The 22,476-nt window shown below is 37.7% G+C and overlaps 1 pseudogene; it reads right to left on the minus strand.

Annotated features, from left to right (window-relative positions):
- Positions 1 to 6,028: 6,028 nt before the first annotated feature.
- LOC526089 (beta-galactoside alpha-2,6-sialyltransferase 1-like) lies at positions 6,029 to 11,114 on the minus strand (annotated as a pseudogene).
- Between the last annotated feature and the right edge of the window lie 11,362 nt (positions 11,115 to 22,476).

Raw genomic sequence — 22,476 nt, forward strand, 5'->3', positions numbered from 1 at the left:
AGTTTTAAAATATATTTGGGTTCCCCAGGTTGGCTTGGTGGTGAAGAATCCACCTGCCCATGCAGGTGACACAAGATATGTGGGTTCAATCCCTAGGTCAGGAAGATTCCCTGGAGGAGGGAATGGCAACCCAGTCCAGTAGTCTTGCCTAGAAAATCCCGTGGACAGAGGATCCTAGTGGGCTACTGTCTATGGGGTTGCAAAGAGTCAGATGTGACTGAACACATATACATATACACATGTACACACATGTCAGTTACAACTATATTTTGCTTCCCTTGTGACTCAGCTGCCTGCAATGCGGGAGCCCTGGTTTCAATTCCTGGGTTGGGAAGATCCCCTGGAAAAGGGAAAGGCTACCCACTCCAGTATTCTGGCCTAGAGAATTCCATGGACTGTATAGTCCATGAGGTCACAAAGAGTAGGACATGACTGAGAGACTCTCACTTTCACCTTAAGATATATAGAGATAATGACTTAAAAATAGCTATACACATAAATACCTATTCAAACTTAAAACAGTTCTAGGAGAGTGTATAAGACACTGACACTAGTGGCTGTAGGGGTGCAGTGAGTATATGTGTGGGCGAGAAACGGGAGTATTTATAGAATCATGGTCTATCTTCAGTTGCAAATCTTCATTGGAATGTGAGTGGTATGGGCCATTAACATGATTGTTCTGTACTGATGTCCACTGATGTTTCTGCTGTTTTAGGAGAATAATTATGTTTGTTGCTGATGTTTGTGAGCTCTGCTTAGCCTCCAGTAATTTTAGTCTCCCTTTTAATTGTCCCAAGTCTCTTCCAGACCTGTTCTTGTTGGACAAGCATCTCTCCACCTCCCCTCAAGATGTTGCAAGCACACGTCCCAACATCAATCTGGACATGGCACTGTATGAACACAATTTCTTCTCCTTTGCCCTAGGAAGCAGGATTCCCTAAATGTAACAGAATAATTCTACATCTCCTATTTCCTGGTCTATGACCTCAACTGTTGGAAGATTCAGGCTAACTGAATCTCATCTCCTGTCTGTCTTCTTTTCTGTCTCTCTTTGAGGTATCTCCCTGGAAGCAACTACATCAGTCTCAGAAAGATTTTATTCTTGTAGATTGAGCATATCCCTTACTCATCATTTTATAAGGCAGGGTTCTCCAGAGAAACAAAACTAACAAGCTGTGTGTATATATAGAGAGAGACACATTTATTTTAAGGAACTGGCTCACACAATCATGGAGGGATAATTCCAAATTCTACAGGGTATATTGGTGGGCTGGAGACCCAGGGAAGTGTTACAATTCAAATTCAAAAGCAGTCTGCTGGCAGGATTCCTTCTTACTTTGCAGGATCTCAGTCTTTCTTTCACTGAGGCCTTCAACTAATGGGATGGGCTCATCCATATTTGCTTTACTCAGGATCTACTGATTTAAATTTTAATATCATCCAAAAAAACACCTTCACAGAAACATCCAGAATAATGTTTGGCCAAATATCTGGACAGCTTGGCCTGGCTAATTTAACATATATGATTGACTGTCACACTTGAATCTTTAGTTCTTCCTTGTGTAACATGATTCTATGGGAAACCTTCTAAATTTCATCACAAATGTGTATGTTCAGCAAGTGATAGAATTTATACAGACTATTTATGTTTTAAAACAAAGATAGGTTTTTGATAATTTCAGTATGGAACTAGCAAATTTGTGGGAAGCAACACTGAAATATTATTTAGGGAGAATGATAAATAAATCAGCTTAATATTTTCAAAATATTATTCATTTTTAGAAGCATACAGATATGTAAAAGTGAATAATAACCAAAATATGTTGAGATTCTGTCTTCTCTCTGAACCTTATGGTTTTCCTATTTTAAAAACTTTTTGATGGGAACATATGGTTGATTTTATAAAGAAAAATAATATGAAATTAAAATATGTATTTCTAAAAAAAATAAATAAATAAAATATGTATTTCTGATACAAAGTACATTAGGAGCTTTTGAAAATATAATTGAACATCTATTTGAAAATTTTAAACAAAAGAGAATTTATTCTACAAATTGTTCTATTTGGAGTTTCACCAAGTTACATAGTTATGGGACCTCTGAACTAGATTATGTGATTGATGAATTAATACCTAATAACATCTTCTTTGAGTAGAAGAAAAAATAATCTCCCTGACATGCAAACTCATCAATGCTACTGGTCACTTTTGCATACTTCCACTTGTCCCTTATAATGAATTTTCTGCTTGGAGATTTTTTTCCCCACAATAGAGACTGAAAAGCAGGTGATATATATTAGACATTGGAACTTGGTTATGGCAGAGGCATTTATTTTATGATCCTTATAGCAGAAGTGGCTAGGAAGTGATAGTCCAAGGTCAAGCTTCAGTCTTCTCTGAAAAGTAAACAATGAATCTTTTTGAAGCATTTTGACAGGGAAACAATTGTTTCCAGCTGAAAGGACATAAGTGTGGGATGTGTACATTATAGTGCACATGTCAAAATTCAGAAATGATAGTGGCTTTACCTCTAACATAAGTAGCCCTGTACTGATGGTTCAGGGTATTTTAACTGAAATCATCAGAATGCACTGTTCCTCTCCTTTTTTCTTGTGGGAAGACTTGTGGCAATAAGTCTTTTTGCAATAAGAAGTCTTTTTGCTCAGTCTTTTCTGAAGGAAGAGTCACTCTCTAAAGATTGATTGACACAAGTCAGCGTGTAAAATTTAAGTTTTTGACTTTATATTTTCTACAAAATGCAAACTGTTTTACCTAATAAACAATCTAGTTCCAAAAGCATGAGAGGATTTTTGTATATTCAGATCTTGATACAATGTTTGATATACAGTATGTGTGCTTAGTCGCTCAGTCGTGTCTGACTCTTTGCAACCTGATGGACTGTATCCCACCAGGCTCCTCTGTCCATGGAATTTTCCAGACACAAATACTGGCTTGGGTTGCCAGTATTGCCAGTATTTCCTACTCCAGGAGAATCTTCCTGACCCAGGAATCAAACCAGAGTCTCTTGAGTCTCCTGCATTGGCAGGCAGATTCTTTACCACTGTGCCACCTAGGAAGCCCCTTGACCTAGGGTAGGTTTCCAAAAATATTCATTCAATTGAGCTGAATTTGTGTGTTTTGTTCAAAAGTAAATTAGATTATCCTGTTTATAACTTTCAAAAAGAACATAAAATATATGTGATTAAATATAAAGCAGGAACAATGAAAACAGTTTGATATTCTGTGTGGTATTTATTCATTCTAATATGTGAAACTGGAGAACAAAATGTTAAAAGTCTCAAAAAACTTATGAAAGCTTTTAGAGCCTAAAAGCCTATCCTAGTGCAGGCGAAAAATCTCAAAGTGAAGGCAACAATAATGCATAGAATTAAAGGAGTAATTAGCAATAAAGAGCTTTCATTGGACACACAAGTAAAACAAATTAAACAACAACAATCTCCTAAGATTCAAAGTTTTCTTGGCCCAAATATCTCATTTTTTTTCTTATTTTTCACTTTAACAGATGTCCCTTTCATCAAAGCCTTCTTAAATACATTGGCTTTGTGCATGTGAACTAATTCTACAAAATATAAATGACCTAAATGTCATTTTCTTTCATTAAATTATATATTATTTGGCACAGGTGAATACTATCCTGGAGACAGTATTTGAAGAGAAGGAAATGGCAACCCACTCCAGTGTTCTTGCCTGGAGAATCCCAAGGACGAGGGGAGCCTGGTGGGCTACCGTCTATGGGGTTGCACAAAGTCAGACACGACTGAAGCAACTTAGCAGCAGCAAATACTATCCAAATTATTCTCAGAGATTCAGAAACATAATATAATAAAAATATATTTATATTAGATGGCTAAGGCAGTAAATGAGGTTGAGATGTTTGAACGGTGTCACTGATTCAGTGGACATGAATTTGGGCAAACTCTGGGAGATAGTAAGGTACAGGGAGGCCTGGCATGCTGCAGTCCATTGCCGGGGACCAGCCCCGGCTGATCCAGGGTATTCGAAGGAGAGACGGCGTAGGCGAAGATCAGGAAACAATTGCTTAATTAAACGTTAATTAAGGATATAAAGAGTGATAGAATGAGGATAGCTCAGTAGGAAAATTCAGTGGAGAAAAGAGGCTGAGTAGCTTGGTTTACGCGGGGGACCAATAAAACTTCAAGACAAGAAGCTTGCACCACTTACGTAGGCCGCAGGCGTCCTTCCGTTCTCCCGAAGGAGAGGAGACACTGAGGCCTCCCCGGTCGGATCTTAGAAGCCCAGGCATAATTAGTAAGCATGGTGGGTTCCGCACTCCAGATGGAGACTCAGCCAGAGTGAGAGAGAGAGCGACATGGGGAGACCAGTATTTCAAGAAACTGATCCCAATTCTTTATTTTCCATGGTCTACTTTTATACACTGAGATGTTATGCAAAAGTCACGCGGGGTCAGCAGTCCTGACTTTTATCAAAGTCAGGTGCTTCATACAAATGTATACAGAGGTCTTAGGGGTGTTACATCATCTTCTGGCCAGGGGGGCCTGCTGACAATTTACGACCCTCTCCTTGTGACAGCGGTCAGTCAATCAGGACACTTATTTCTCCAGGGCTGATTATTCTCAAAACAGACGCCACCCAAATAAAGTTACATTCCTACAGGGTGAGGGTGTAGTGGGTTTTAGTTAAGGAAAGAATTTACTTAGCCTAAGGTCTAATGTGATTAATATCAAAGGTTAATTCTATATATTCATTAATGTGTGTAAGGGCAGGGGATATGGAGACTTAGCAACAAACATTGGCTCAACAAATGAAAAACCCTTCACCAACACAATTTCTAATTAGCCCACTATACTTATACTTATAGTTTTCTAACTTTTCTAAGGAACCTGTTTTTAGAAGGTTTAAAGCATCTCGTGCCTCTCACGGTTGGGAGGCTGTGAGCAATCACATGTGGCCGGACAAGCCTGTCAGGCAGGCTAGAGAACCTTCAGAGGAGTTTGTAGGTTAAAACGCTCTTGTCACACCCAAGAGTTTTTATTGACTGGAGCTCTAGGTTAACTCCTTCTCCGAAAGAGGTGGTGGGGGACAGCCCCCCGTAAAGTCAGAGGTGTAGGTAAGAGCACAAAGTAGTAAAGTAGGCAGGCTCTGGTTATGGGGGTAGACGCTCGAGGATTTCCAGGGGGACTCCTGAGGCTCGATCCCGCCTTTGCGTATGTCGAGCCTCCTTCCTCATGACCTTTGCCATGGGTGGAGTACCTCACTCTGGCCCCCAATAGTCCATGCAGTTACAAAGAGTCAGACACAACTTGATGACCTAACAACAAGGCAGTAAAATTCATGAAAAGTCACTTTTCAAATAGGGTTTATGAACCCAATGTGGCCTTCTATGTTCCTAGATTTGATAGGTTGTCCATAAACACTCTAATTTATGAATTTTAATGAATGCTTATAAGCTTAGGTCAATGAATATTTCATGAATCTTCACTAATGATTCATAAGAATTTCACTTGAAAGTGAAAGTGAAGTCACTCAGTCCTGTCCCACTCTTCCCAACCCCATGGACTACAGCCTACCAGGCTCCTCCGTCCATGGGATTTTCTAGGCAAGAGTACTGGAGTGGGGTGCCATCGCCTTCTCCGTGAGGATAGAGACTGTACCTATTTTTCCTGTTTCCCAGGTTCGCAATAATAACATCATTCTGGTGGGGAAAGCAGACCAGTTTTGGCAGCCCTGGTGGGAAAGGTGAATCTTGCATTTACCTAGGTTGGAGGCGGGAGGACCCTCTCTGGAGGGAATGCTAAATGGGTATATATGAGTGAGACAGGAGGCTCTGGGTTTACACACCCCCATGACAACAGGGCAGGCTGGGGTGGGGGCCCTGCCCTTGAGTTTCTGAAGCCCCAGGGCTCTTGCTGCCTGAAGTGTGGGCTGTGATTATTCAGGAAAACAGTCTTCCTTCCGAGGCCCGGGGTGGCCAGAAGACCGGCTGTAAAATGCCAGTGGGGAAGGGTGAGGGGGCCTGGCTGGGGAGCTTATGCTCCACAGCGAATTGTCCGGAAGCCAGGCAGTATGGCTTTTCCAAGTAGGTAGATGTCCTCGTCTGTGCTGAGGTTGAGATGCTTCACCATGTTCTTCTCAAAAAGGAGTGGGTGGTAGGCACCCATTGTGCAGGCACTTTCGAAATACCTCTGATAGTAGTAGCACACGTCAGTCTTGTGCTTGGATGGGAGGAACTTGTAAATATCCACCTGGTCACACAGTGACATCATCATAATGGCAATGCCGAGTATCCCAGAGGATGGGGGATTTGGCTGGATCAGCTTTGAGTCCCACAGCTCCCAAGGCATCTGGGGCTTGAGGATGTAAAAGGGCTGATCAGGATGCAGCTTACGATAGCTCTTGAAGTTATTGAAGAAACTGTAGTCGGGATTCCTGTACCACTTTGGGATATCTGAATGCTAAACAGTTGGGTCCCACACAATTAGGATTTCTTCATTGTACAAACTGTCTTTGAGGAAGCCTGCTTCTGTGGTGACCAACTGCTTCTAGCTAGTCCCCCTGGGCTGCAAGCCCTCCAGGTCCTCAGGAATGAGCACTCTTCTCCATGGATGTCTATTTTACTGGGCCTGGAGGCCAAGGCTCATTCTTCTCAGGATGATCAAAAACCATCCCAGAGCCTAGTAAAAAATCAGCACGGGTTGTTTGCTTATATGTGGGAAACAATAGAAAAGAAAAGAAAAAAAAAACTCTCCTGAAAAAAACACACAAGTCCATAAACTATCACTTTCCTAGAGCCACCCAGGACAATGAAGAAAGATCCTATAGCCAGGTAACTGGATCAGAAAACAAGTGAAGCCAGACTTCCAAGGCAGCTCCACAAACAGTGGGAGGGGGCTAGTATCAATTTTAGAATTTTGTGTAGGAATTATTTTAGAATAGATGTAGTAATACTACAGTTTTTTAGATGAAGTATATATGCTAATTGCATTATATTAGCTTATATAAAATACTAATTTCTTCCATCAACTATGTTTTAGTTAACAGAGTCAGAGTAAAAATACTCAGCATGAAAATCTGCTTACTTTGCTGTATATACCATGCAATCAAGAAGCCCATAAAAATCAAGTTTTTAGACTCGTGTCCCTATGCATACTTATATGAAAATATCCTGGTCCAATAGTTTGGCCACCTCATGGCTGACTCATTGGAAAAGACCCTGATGCTGGGAAATATTGAGGGCAGGAAGAGAAGCGGGTGACAAAGGGTGACTTGGTTGGATGGCATCACTGACTCAAAGGGCATGAGTTTGAGCACACTCTGGGAGATAGCAAAGGACAGGGAAGCCTTGGGTGCTGAATTCCATGGAGTCACAAAGAGTCAGACATGAGTTGGCAACAGGATAACAATATCCTTGTCTTATGATTTAATTGTGTATTTAGACTTTCTTTCATTGCCATCTACTTCCTTATTTTTAATCTCTATTTGGTCCCTTCTTCTGTCTTACAAGGAGGAATTTAGGCTAAATGCAGTCTCTGAGAAGGAGAAGGAAGCCTCCAAGAAGTGTGTCATGGCATTAATGCGGATTGTATTTTTTTCTTAAATTTGATAAAACTGACAGGGGAACATTCACTCATTGAGCTATCATTTTATTTTGTTTTTAATATAAATTTATTTTAATTGGAGGCTAATTACAATATTGTAGTGGTTTTGCCATACATTGACATGAATTTGCCACAGGTGTACATGTGTTCCCCATCCTGAACACCCCTCCCACCTCCCTTCCCATACCATCCCTCTGGGTCATCCCAGTGCACCAGCCTCAAGCACCCTGCATCATGCATTGAACCTGGACTGGCTATCTGTTTCACATATGATAATATACATGTTTCAATGCCATTCTCGCAAATCATACCACCCTCGCCCTCTCCCACAGAGTCCAAAAGACTGTTCTATACATCTGTGTCTCTTGCTGTCTCACATATAGGGTTATCGTTACCATCTTTCTAAATTCCATATATATGCTTTAGTATACTATATTGGTGTTTTTCATATGGCTTACTTCACTCTGTATAATAGGCTCCAGTTTCATCCACCTATTAGAACTGATTCAAATGTATTCTTTTTAATGGCTGAGTATTAATCCAAGTCTACGCCCCAACCAGTAACGCTGAAAGCTGAGGCTGAATGGTTCTATGAAGACCTACAAGACCTTTTAGAACTAACACCCCAAAAAGATGCCCTTTTCATTATAGGGGACTGGAATGCAAAAGTAGGAAGTCAAGAAACACCTGGAGTAACAGGCAAATTTGGCCTTGGAATATGGAATGAAGGAGGGCAAAGACTAATAGAGTTTTGCCAAGAAAATGCACTGGTCATAGCAAACACCCTCTTCCAACAACACAAGAGAAGACTCTACACATGGTCAACACCGAAATCAGATTGATTATATTCTTTGCAGCCAAAGATGGAGAAGCTCTATACAGTCAACAAAAACAAGACTGGGAACTGACTGTGGCTCAGATCATGAACTCCTTCTTGCCAAACTCAGACTTAAATGGAAGAAAGTAGGGAAAACCACTAGACCATTCAGGTATAACCTAAATCAAATCCCTTATGATTATACAGTGGAAGTGAGAAATAGATTTAAGGGCCTAAATCTGATAGATAGAGTGCCTGATGAACTATGGAATGAGGTTCGTGACATTGTACAGGAGACAGGGATCAAGATCATCCCCATGGAAAAGAAATGCAAAAAGCAAAATGGCTGTCTGGGGAGGCCTTACAAATAGCTGTGAAAAGAAGAGAAGTGAAAAGCAAAGGAGCAAAGGAAAGATATGAGCATCTGAATGCAGAGTTCCAAAGAATAGCAAGAAGAGATAAGAAAGCCTTCCTCAGCGATCAATGCAAAGAAATAGAGGAAAACAACAGAATGGGAAAGACTAGAGATTACTTCAAGAAAATTAGAGATACCAAGGGGACATTTCATGCAAAGATGGGCTCAATAAAGGACAGAAATGGTATGGACCTAACAGAAGCAGAAGAAGTTAAGAAGAGGTGGCAAGAATACACAGAAGAACTGTATAAAAAAGATCTTCATGACCCAGATAATCATGATGGTGTGATTGCTCACCTAGAGCCAGACATCCTGGAATGTGAAGTCCAGTGGGCCTTAGAAAGCATCACTACGAACAAAGCTAGTGGAGGTGATGGAATTCCATTTGAGCTATTCCAAATCCTGAAAGATGATGCTGTGAAAGTGCTGTACTCAATATGCCAGCAAATTTGGAAAACTCAGCAGTGGCCACAGGACTGGAAAAGGTCAGTTTTCACTCCAATCCCAAAGAAAGGCAATGCCAAAGAATGCTCAAACTACTGCACAATTGCACTCATCTCACACGCTAGTAAAGTAATGCTCAAAATTCTCCAAGCCAGGCTTCAGCAATATGTGAACCGTGAACTCCTGATGTTCAAGCTGGTTTTAGAAAAGGCAGAGGAACCAGAGACCAAATTGCCAACATCTGCTGGATCATGGAAAAAGCAAGAGAGTTCCAGAAAAACATCTATTTCTGCTTTATTGACTATGCCAAAGCCTTTGACTGTGTGGATCACAATCAACTGTGGAAAATTCTGAAAGAGATGGGAATACCAGACCACCTGACCTGCCTCCTGAGAATCTGTATGCAGATCAGGAAGCAACAGTTAGAACTGAACATGGAACAACAGACTGGTTCCAAATAGGAAAAGGAGTACCTCAAGGCTGAATATTGTCACCCTGTTTATTTAACTTATATGCAGAGTACATCATGAGAAATGCTGGACTGGAAGAAACACAAGCTGGAATCAAGATTGCTGGGAGAAATATCAATAACCTCACATATGGAGACAACACCACCCTTATGCCAGAAAGTGAAGATGAACTAAAAAGCCTCTCATTGAAAGTGAAAGAGGAGAGTAAAAAAGTTGGCTTAAAGCTCAACATTCAGAAAACGAAGATCATGGCATCTTGTCCCATCACTTCATGGGAAATAGATGGGGAAGCAGTGGAAACAGTGTCAGACTTTATTTTTTTGGGCTCCCAAATCACTATAGATGGTGACTGCAGCCATGAAATTAAAAGATGCTTGCTCCTTGGAAGAAAAGTTATGACCAACCTAGATAGCCTATTCAAAAGCAGAGACATTACTTTGCCAACAAAGGATCGTCTAGTCAAGGCTATGGTTTTTCCTGTGGTCATGTATGGATGTGAGAGTTGGACTGTGAAGAAGGCTGAGTGCCAAAGAATTGATGCTTTTGAACTGTGGTGTTGGAGAAGACTCTTGAGAGTCCCTTGGACTGCAAGGAGATCAAACCAGTTCATCCTAAAGGAGATCAGTCCTAGGTGTTCATTGGAAGGACTGATGGTAAAGCTGAAACTCCAATACTTTGGCCACCTCATGTGAAGAGTTGACTCATTGGAAAAGACCCTGATTCTGGGAGGGATTGGGGGCAGGAGGAGAAGGGGACGACAGAGGATGAGATGGCTGGATGGCATCACCAACTCGATAGACATGAGTTTGGGTGAACTCCGGGAGTTAGTGATGGACAGGGAGGCCTGGAATGCTATAATTCATGGGATCACAAAGAGTTGGACACAACTGAGCTACTGAACTGAATTGAACTGAATTTGTATTATTATAGTAACCTTTGATGTCCATTAAAAACAAGATAACAAAATTTCCTTCTGGCTTCCAGAAATCTTAGCAAAAGACTCTACATGGATTTCCAATGCATTTTCTTACCTCTTCACCCCACAAAAAGAGACCTTAGTTGCTTCTACTTAAAACATAAATTTTATTTTGTTTGTTTTTTCATTCCCCAAAATATTGATCCCCATCATAAAAATGTATTAGGCAATGTTTGCTTTGAAAATTTGAAAACAGGCCCAATGAGTGAGAGATTTTATGAGTCACCATAGAAACTATGTTGTATTAATCACCTTTAGCTCTACAGCAGATCACTCACAAATCTAGTTTTTAAACAACTGCCATTTATTACTTCCCACAGATGTCTGTGTCGATTAGACACTTTTGCTGATGTAGGGTATGCTTTGCTGACCTCAAGTCCGTCTTGTCTAGACATCAGGAGGTCATCTAGGACTGGTTGGTCTAGGGTGGCTCATTCTTATGCCTGGAAACTTGCTACATACTAGTTGGAGTTACAGGGGTGATGTGATCATTGTGTTTTATCAGGTGACAGGCTACTCTAGGCTTTTTTTTTTTTTAATATATATAAACTAGATTGCTTATTTCAATAGCACTAAGATAGGGAATGTCTCAGTGAAGATGCAGTTTTCTTCTTTCTGCTTGTGCTACATTTGCTTCTTCACTATTAACCAAAGTGATCTGCATGGCTGTGCTTAGAGTCAGTATAGGAGGCAACCCTCTGGACAGGGAGGACTGAATAAATTATAGCAATCTATGAGAAATTTTATATCTGAATAGTTTTGATTTCCTCCACAAAGATACACAATATCAAAGATTTTATTTTGCAAAGACTAGGTTAGTATGGAAAGGAAGGCTATCGGAAGAATTGGCTTCAACTACAGAGAGAGTGAAATTAATAAGAAAAAATGAAGCTAACATTACTGGGTATTGTCCAGGGCTGGTGTACACACTGATGTTTTCCTTCAAAATTTGTTTTCTTCTCCATTCTGGTCCCCGTGTAAACATTTATAAGCTATTAAGTGCCTGAGTGATTTGAAATACCAACTGATCCAAATTGTCAGTGCCAACAGGCTAGAAAATAATAGCTAGCTGACCAAATATGGTATGAAGATAGAAATAAATTATGATTTTTGAAACTTCTGCATACTTTTTGAAAATTAATTTCAGAATAAAATGGTGAATCTGTCCAGATGGCATCTAGACAATTAATAATGTCATAAATCATTACTTTTTTTATGTGAGAAAAAGGTTTACTACAGTCCAACATCATTATTCAGTAAACAGTGAAACTTTATAATGGTAGAACACAGAATAAACACTACAGCCATTCACTTTTGTTTAAAAATTCACATTATTTTGATACATTTATATTATTCAGTGTCTTTATGCATAATTTGCATAATTAAAATATGAGTGCTGACTTATAGGATAATTGGTGGAAATACTTAATGAAATTTTACAAAATTTTGAAACTGAACAGTGCTATACATCTTCTATTCCACTGCAGTTAGATAGGTGCATTCTTAGAAAAAAATACATTGTTAAAGCAATACTATTATATAAATTCTTTCAGTAGAAAAAAGACTGATGAAATATAGAATTTTTTTTTTTACCCATTGCTATGGTTAAAAATATTCAGGCCACTCTGACATAATATACCTCTGAGTCATGACACAGTATTTTTTCCAAATTAGGGTTAGGGTTTCTAGCAGATAGTTCCAAATTGAGTAACATCAATAGTGTTTAGTATAATCAAGTCATCTTACATAAGTAATGGATCACATTATAGCGAAATTTCTGTGACACAACAAAGCATATTCTAACATACAGAGTAATAAGCAACTACTTGAAATGTTTGTTTTTATGGCATTCCACTAATTACAATTTCTGAGACTTCAGAGACTGTATTTCATCATCAGTTTCTAAATATATACCATATAATATTATGAGAGTATCTACATTTTAGACTTTTTACCCAAGAATAAATATTGATGAATATTTGTGAGTGATCCTCAAAAGTCATTTGGGAGAATGATTTTTTTGTGAAAATATGAGAGCTTTAAATAAAACAGTGTTTTCGAGGGAATGTATTTGTATGTGTGTTTGTGAGAGAGAATTTCACTTATCTTAACAAAATGTTAGTGCTTAATATGTATTGGACTGTCAGCACTAGAAATATTATCTCAAAATTATCATAATACACTTATGAGGTAGTATATTAATATTTCACCCACTTCACAATGAGAAAATTGAGGTTAAGCCTTTGCTTAAATTCACATAATTATTACACATTGATACAAAAGTTGATTTTTGAGTCTTTTATAAGTAGTGTTTAGTTTGAAATTAAATAGTTTATTTGTGTGATTATATCCCAACCTTTGGTCCATTGTTCCTTTCTGAAATGTTTCTATTGTAAAAATACTTAGAATGTTTTGATTATTTTATTCTTTTCTTCCCCAGGTCTGGCCTTAAAAATTCCCCATATTTTAAGAGTTTTCTGATTCATCAAACAGATTTTTTTTCTTCAAATTTTGTCAAATTTTTCTAGTTGCTCCTGTCATTAGGTTAGCATGCAATACTGTTCTTTAGGGCTTCCCTGGTGGCCCAGTTGGTAAAGAACCTGTTTGCCAATCCAGGAGATATGGGTTCACTTCCTGAAAGATCCCCTGGAGAAGGAAATAGCAACCTGCTCCAGTATTCTTACCTGAAAAATTCCATAGACAGGAGCCTGGTGAGCTACAGTCCATGGGGTAGCAAAGAATTTTCCATGACTGAGCATGTATGTATACATGCTTCATTACCATTCCTAGGAGCAGAACTCTTGTGATCTATTTATATAATAGGATTTCATATTTTAGCTAGACAACATTTCTCAGTTACCAGTAGTCCTATGAGCATGAATCTCTCTCTACTATCCATGAAGGTAATTAGCCACTGTATTATCTCAGACCATCTATTGCAGATATCAGCATTGGACTGTGCTTAAGGAGATATATTTAAGAAAATAAACCCCCTAAGATAAAGAAGAGGAAGAGCAAAAGTAGGCAGAGAGACCTTGCAGACTGCAGTCTTGGTCTGACATTTGTTCATGAAGGGAAGAAAGGAGCACTGAGTAGAAAGAGCCGTAGACTGCAGTGCAGCCTGGTGAGAGTCTCAGCCAGGTCAATAAGGAGTCCCAGGACAAAGATTACCTATTAGAATTGTCCCAGATTAGGCAGGGATGGCTCAGTTTTAGGAATCCCACCAGGCTCAGTCACTGGCTGGGAGCACCCAGGGTGCGTGGCCGTGGCCTTACCCAAGGGGATAGTGTAACCTAGAAGGTGGAGCAAGTGAAGGCTGTTGATTCTCTATATTCCATGCAGCAAGTTTGTCCTGAAGGAAGACCTGGACTGTGAATTTCTGTGGTTGCCACAACTGCAATTTTACCAATGTTCCCCTGTTTTAGTTAGGTCTTTTATGATTCATTTTCTCTAAATAATGAGATAAACTTAAGTCCTGATTTTTAAGGTTAATGAAAAATCAAAGGAAAAATAGAAATGTATTATGAAAACTTACAGGTGCTATAAAAATACCACTTTTATGTCATCCCTTAGATATAGTTCCTTACCAAAATATTCTATTATTAGACTTAAGAAAATAATAAATTTGAGTCATAGCAAACTATTATCCATTTTGATATGCTAATGATATATACGGTAAAACATTTCTAATAGAAGCAATAGTACCGAAGGCATACTCTACCCTAACCTCATGATTAGAATTTGTCATTGTTTTCCATACATGCAGTTAAAAATATTTAATAATGTGATTTTCAATGACCAGCACTTAATTGAGAAATTTTAAATGATTCCAAAATTGTAATCAGCCTTGAATTTCTAAGAAGAAAGTTGCCTCTGAGCAGGTACAAATTCTTGTGAGAGTATACATCATCAACAGAAAATAGGTAAATACATAAAATATGTAGATGAAGGTTCTTCTTTTCAAACCACATGTAATTATTTTGGTTAGATGAAACTGTTTTTGAAGTCATTTACATTTTAAGAAAATTAAGAAATTAACTAAAATGTTAATAAATTATATAAAATAAACTTTATAATCATAGATATGCATTCCAATTAAAAATCATAATTTTCCTCTACCTATGAGTTTGTGACACTAGATTCTTTGCTTATTAATACACATGTATAAATATTTGAAATGGTAAAGATTATATTCAGTTGGAGACTGATTATTCCTATATTAAAATCACTTTGATTATAGTTGCTCTGGGGTGAATTTAGTAGATAGAGTAGAAGAGGGAAAATTAAAAATTTATGACTAATATGTAATATCATATTAAAATACATTGTTTCAAAATATTGATACTATTAAATCCAAAAATAAAAACAACTTGGCACATGTATTTTAAATATTTTCTATCTTGTTTCACAGCATAGGAATAAGCAAGTAAAACTAAATAACTCCAAAACCAGTTTATGGTTTCCTTATAATAAATTATTAGTCCTGTGGAACCTCCAAACCACACTTAGAAGTACACATTTATTATTATTTCAAAGGTTTAAGAGAAGTAAATGAACACACATATGAAAAATTCCCATTTGTTGTTCCATTGCTAAGTCCTGTCTGACTCTTTGTGACCCCATGAACTGCAACACACCAGGCTTCCTTGTCCTTCCTTATCTCCCAGAATTTGCTCAAACTCATGTCCATTGCATTGGTGATGCCATCTAGCCATCTCCTCCTCTGTCACCCCCTTCTCCTCCTGCCCTCAATATTTCCCAGGATCAGGGTCTTTTCCAATGAGTTGGCTCTTTGCATCAAGTGGCCAAAGTATCGGAGTGTCAGCATTAGTCTTTCCAATAAATATTCAGGGTTGATTTTCTTTAGGATTGACTGGTTTGATCTCCTTGCTGTCCAAGAGACTCTCAAGAGTCTTCTCCAGCACCACAAATTGAAAGCATCAGTTCTTTCAATTGCTCAGCTTTCTTTATGGTCCAGCTGTCACATTTGTACATGACTACTGGAAAACCTGTAGCTTTGACTGTATGGACTTTTGTTGGCAAGATGATGTCTCTACTTTGTAATAGGCAGTCTAGGTTTGTCAGAGCTTTTCTTCCAAGGAGTAAGTTTCTTTTAATTTTGTGGCTACAGTCACCATCCTCAGAGATTTTTGGAGCCCAAGAAAATAAAATCTGTCACTGTTTCTACTTTTTCTCCATCTATTTGCCATGAAGTAATGGGACCAGATGCCATGATCTTAGTTTTCTGAATGTTGAGTTTTAAGGCAGCTTTTTCACTCTCTTTTTTGACCCTCTTCAGGAGGCTCTTTAGTTCCTCTACATTTTTGCCCTTTAGAGTGGTATCATTTGCATATCCGAAGTTGTTGATACTTCTCCCAGTAACATTCATTCTAGCTTGTTTCATCCAGCATGGCATTTTGCATGATGCTCAAGAGGCAGGTAAGGTGGTCTGATATTCCCATCTCTTTATGAAGTTTCTACAGTTTGTTGTGATGCACACAGTCAAAGGGTTTTGTGTGGTCAGTGAAGCAGAATTAGATTTTTTTGTTTTTGGAATTCCTTTGCTTTCTCTATGATCCCATGAATGTTGGCAGTTTGATCTCTGGTTTCATCCAGCCTGGCATTTTGCATGATGTACTCTGGATATAAGTTAAATAAGCAGGATGACTGTATACAGCCTTGATCTACTCCTTTCCCAGTTTTGAATCAGTCTGTTGTTCCACATCCATTTCTAACAGTTGCTTCTTTGCCTGCATGCAAATTTGTCAAGAGGCCAGTAAGGTGGTCTGGTATTCCCATCTCTTTATGAATTTTTCATAGTTTTTTGTGATCCACATAGTCAAAGGCTTTTGTGTGGTCAGTGAAGCTGAAGTGGTTTTTTGTTTTTGTTTTTGGAATTCCTTTGCTTTCTCTATGATCCAATGAATGTTGGCTATTTGATCTCTGGTTCCTCTGCCTTTTCTTAACCCAGTTTGTATGTCTGGAAGTTCTCAGTTCATGTACTACTGAAACCTAGCTTGAAAGATATTGAGCATTACCTTGCTACTGTATAAAATGAGTACAATTGTACAGTAGTTTGAACATTCTTTGGCATTGCCCTGCTTTGGGATTGGAATGAAAACTGATCTTTTCAGTCCTGAGGCCACTGCTGAGTTTTCAAATTTGCTGACATATTGAGTGAAGCATTTTAACAGCTTCGTCTTTGATGATTTGGAATAGCTCAGCTGGAATTCCATCACGTCTACTAGCTTGGTTCAAGGTAATGATTCCTAAGGTCTACTTGACTTCACACTCCAGGATGTCTGGCTCTAGATGAGTGACCACATCTTTGTGGTTATCCATGTCATTAAGACCTTTCTTCTATAGTTCTTCTGTATATTCTTGCCACCTCTTCTTAGTCTCTTCTGCTTCTGTCTTTCCCATTTCTGCCATTTATTTTGCCCATCTTTGCATGAAACGTTCCTTGATATCTTTAATTTTCTTGAAGAGATCGCTAGTCTTTCCCATTTTACTGTTCTCTTCTATTTACTTGCATTGGTCACTTAAGAAGGCTTTCTTACCTCTCCTTTTTATTCTCTGGAACCCTGCATTCAGATGGGTATATCTTTTCCATTCTCCTTTACCTTCCATGTCTCTTCTTTTCTCAGTTATTTATAAGGCCTTTTCAGATGACTATTTTCCCTTCTTACTTGTATCTTTAGGATAATGATTTTCAACTTTTTGTATCCTTTTGTTATACTTCTGATTACCAAATTTATAGTATATTATTTAATTAAGAATGTTTATTATATATTGGAGCATAGCAGATTAACAATGTGTTAGTTTTAGGTGTACAGCTAATTGATACACTTATGCATATGCATTTATCTATTTTTTAAAAAATTATTTTCCCATTTAGTTTATTATTGAATTTTGAGCAGATTTCCCTGTGTTGGTGATTACCAAATTTTTTATAATAGATGAATCAAGTTAAATATTTTTACACAGTATATAAAAATACTGAAGATATATCAATAATACAATAATTTAATGTTGTTGTTCAGTTGCTAAGTCATGTCCTACTCTTTGCAACCACGTGGACTGTAGTACATCTGGATTCCCTGTCCTCTACTATCTCCCAGAGCTTAAAGTCCATTGAGTCAGTAACGCTATCTAACCATCTCATCCTCTGCCGCCCTCTTCTCCTTTTGATTTCAGTTTTCCCAGCATCAGAGTCTTTTCCAGTGAGTGGGCTCTTTGCATTAGGTGGCCAAATTATTGGAGCTTCAAAATATGCACTATTAAAAAAATTTGTATTGATTGCCTTCTTCTTTTTATATACCCTAAGCATTCTCTTACATTTTGAATAGAATTCTTGCCCTGGATACTTACATGTATCTGTAACTGTAAGATCTTTTTTGAGTGCAAACTTGATTCTGAATCAAATTTATCTTTTAGAGCCTTAAGTAGTATGCTACATTCTAATGGATGGATATCCGTGTAACACTACACATATTCACTATAGAAAATTCTTAAAAAATTGACTTGATTATACGTTGAGAACCTATGCCTAGGTTATGGATATTCAGCTATACTTCACTCACTTCAATTATTATATTATGGTATCTTGAAATCTTTATAGAAACAATCTTTAAGGTAATGCCAAAAGTTAAAGAATAAAAAGTCCCTACTTATTCATTATCCTTCTTTTAAGGAATGATTCTGTGTGCTCATTTTTAAAGGGATGAAAGCTTTCAAGCAACGAATAAGAAATTTAAATTTTTTGGTGCTAGTATCATTATAGATTAAAGTGTTTTCAGAAAACTGACTATCTGCCAAAAATCAAGCTAGCCATATAACAAATTATTAGCAAGAAAAATGTACTCTCCTTTGAAAATTTCCTACAAGATGAAGTATTTAGGAAATAAGCTGCAATATATATATATATATACACATATATATACACACACACACACACACATGCATTGAATATATTATTTCGTTAGTTTAGTAAGATGGGGTGGTGTAAAATTTATGTTAAATAAAAATTATAACCTGTTAGTAATTTATGACCTAAAATATAATCAACATTAATGAAATAAATGTGGTAAGTTTTTAAGTATATATGCCTAAAAACTGATAAGCTTTTATCTCCCCATTTTGCCAGAGTTGTTTCTAATATTGATGATCAGCGAAAACACATGCTGACTAGGAAGAGGGCATAGTGAGTGTTAAGAAATAGAGGCTTTTGTGGAGCGGTAGTATCATAGCAAGAATAAATTTAAAATAACAGTAAGAAAGAAACTGAATTTGCTATATGTTATCTGGGAACTGTCTTTAAAGCCTTGGCTTCATTTGTAACAGAAAATCTATTTAAATTTCTCAAATACTTGTATATAATCAGCTCCAAACCTAAAAAAAAATTTTTTTTCTAGTCATAAAATAACTTGGCTTCTGGTATCATGAATGAGTTTAACAAGAGAGGAAAAAATGTCAAAGTTGTCAGGACTTTAAAAACTAGATATTATCTGTTTAATCAACTGACCCTAGACCACATAGGAATTTGTATTAGAACCTGGAACATACAGGGTTTTTGTTCAAGATGTTGACATAGAAAAATCCTTGGGACTTCCTTGGTGGTCCAGGGCTAAGACTCCAAACTCCTAATGCAGCGGATCCGAGTTCAGTCCCTGGTCAGGGAACTGGTTCCCACATACTGGGACTGGAAGCTTGCATACTGCAACTAAAAAAGGATTCTGCATGCCACAAATAAGAATCCACATGCTGCATCAAAGATTGAGGGTACTGCATGCAGAAGCTAAGATCTAGCATGGCCAAATAAATAATATATATAAAAGAAAATTCCTGGCCTCACATGTGTCCTGAGACATGCTGAATCTATAGGTATACAGTAAATGGAACAAAACCCTCTGAAAGTAAACCCTGAAATCTGTCAGGATGACCTCTTCACAAGGGCAAATGACACTGAAGCAAATAGAAATGGCTGAGATACATTTTTGTTTTCCATAAACACCATCCCCAGCCTAGAGTTTCTATCTTGCATCAGGCACCTCAGCTTTTAAGCTGTACACCTGTGGCTGATTCATGTCAATGTATAGCAAAAACCACCACAATATTGTAAAGTAATTAGCCTCCAATTAAAATAAATAAAAATTTTTAAAAATACCAGCATTTGAGAGAACTGGGAACATACAAACTGAATCAAAATTATGTAATAGGAAAGAAATCTTACCATTAGTTCTAAGAAAAAGTATTGAAATTTCAGCACACTAAAGTATAGTCAATATGAATTGCTTTATTCCCAAATATAGTTTGTCTAGTGCTTTATGGTCCTGTTTGATCTAGGTAAAATAATTTTTTGATCTAAGTAAAATAATTTTATAACACACTATTTATAAGTGCATTCCTTTATCTGGATTTTATAAAACCAAAGCTAAAAATATGAATTTGAGTAAGGAAAACAAAAATTTTAATGTTGACCCATATCTTTTGGACGGAGTAGCCTGGCAGGCTATAGTTCATGTGGTTGCAAAGAGTCGGACAACTAACATATATGTTAGAGCAGAGCAACTAACATATATTTTGGGGGATGTATATAGCTCAGTTCATTTAGGGTTAAAAACAATTTTAAAATATAAGTGATGACAATAGCCTTTCACAGAGTAATAAGACTTCAGCTTTTAGCACTGCATTTTTCAGTCCTTGACCCAAAACCTTGATGAGAGGGTTACAACTGACATGAGGAAGTGTTATTTAAGTACTTGCACAAAAGATATCTATTGTTGAGGAACAATTTTTGAGTGAGGATTTTATATAGTATCCTTTTATAATCCATAATAAAACTCATGATTGTGTCTGTCATTCCTCAGCAGAGCTAAAAATTATAGTCTAGAATCTGATCAATAGTATACTTAAGAGGGAATAAAATGTGGTATATCAATATTTTCACTATCATTATTTTCTCAAAACCCATTACCTAAATGTGTGGTAGTTACAGAAGAAAAATACAATATATAAGTTGCAAAATGATATATAACATAACATATAATGATGCTATTCTAAGGCATTTCTAATCAAGTTTTTGCTCTTTTCTAAATTTTATGTTTTTCTGATATTAACTGCAATGTTGCAAACTGGAAGTAAAGCACACAATGCAAATGATTCAAAATTTCTCTCATTGTCTTCAAATACCTTCTTGCAATCTGATTTCCACTGGCCTAAACTGAAAATGAAAACAGCAGTTATGAGGAATGGGGAGCTTCATTTCCTTAGATTGCTTTTAACATATATACATCTTGTTTACTTGCTAAGTTGTCCTACTGTCTGCAACCCTCTGGACAGCAGCCTGCCAGTCTCCTCTGCCCATAGGATTTCTCAGGCAAGAATGTTGGAGCAGGTTGCCACTTCGCTCTCCAGGGGATCTTCCTGACCCAGGGATGAAACCCATGTATCCTGCATTGGCAAGTGGGTCCTTTTACTGCTGAGCCACCAGGAAAGCTCATATGCATCTAGAAGATTTTTATTTCATTACTATGGGAATGGCTTGGCTAACAGAGGAACAAGCACAAATTTAAGAAAGGACTTTCTCTCTTTTGTTATTTATAAGTACTATCTTCGAGAAGGAGTTTCTTTTTATGGACTTCTGCTGAATCAGAGAAATATTCAGAGGATACCAGTTATATAAGAATCCTTAGAAGGTTACCATGAAAGACTATGCCTGCTAACAGTGACTTAGTCAAAGTCAAGGACCCAAGTATGTGACTTCTGAATTAAAAAATGATCAACCATAATGATGATGATGAAGTTAAAAATGTTATATAACTAATATATATATATATATGGAGAGAGTACCTCCTGTGTGATAAGATCTATATTAAGAATTTAAGAAGTATTTTCTTTATTTAATGACTTAAAAAAGAAAATTCCAAATGATTTTTCCAAAGATTTAGCACTTGTAAAACTCACCAACAAAAACTCAGAGTCTTCAATATCCCATTGTATGAATAAAGACATTAAAACTTAGAGGCATTAAATAATTTACCCAAGGTTACATAAAGTGACAGAGTCAAGAATCCTTCCATACAATTGAATTTAGAAACAGCTGTATATTTGTATAGCTGCAACATCAAAGTTGGTGGTGGACAGGGAGGCGTGGCGTGCTGCGATTCATGGGGTCGCAAAGAGTCGGACACAACTGAGTGACTGAATTGAACTGATCAGATCAGATCAGATCAGATCAGTCGCTTAGTCGTGTCCGACTCTTTGCGACTCCATGAATCATGGCACGCCAGGCCTCCCTGTCCATCACCAACTCCCGGAGTTCACTCAGACTAACGTCCATCGAGTCAGTGATGCCATCCAGCCATCTCATCCTCTGTCGTCCCCTTCTCCTCCTGCCCCAATCCCTCCCAGCATCAGAGTCTTTTCCAATGAGTCAAATCTTCGCATGAGGTGGCCAAAGTACTGGAGTTTCAGCTTTAGCATCATTCCTTCCAAAGAAATCCCAGGGCTGATCTCCTTCAGAATGGACTGGTTGGATCTCCTTGCAGTCCAAGGGACTCTCAAGAGTCTTCTCCAACACCACAGTTCAAAAGCATCAATTCTTTGGTGCTCAGCCTTCTTCACAGTCCAACTCTCACATCCATACATGACCACAGGAAAAACCATAGCCTTGACTAGACGATCCTTTGTTGGCAAAGTAATGTCTCTGTTTTTGAATATACTATCTAGGTTGGACATAACTTTCCTTCCAAGGAG

This window comes from Bos taurus, chromosome 6 (assembly GCF_002263795.3).
Source record: "Bos taurus isolate L1 Dominette 01449 registration number 42190680 breed Hereford chromosome 6, ARS-UCD2.0, whole genome shotgun sequence".
In the NCBI taxonomy this organism is placed as follows: domain Eukaryota; kingdom Metazoa; phylum Chordata; class Mammalia; order Artiodactyla; family Bovidae; genus Bos; species Bos taurus.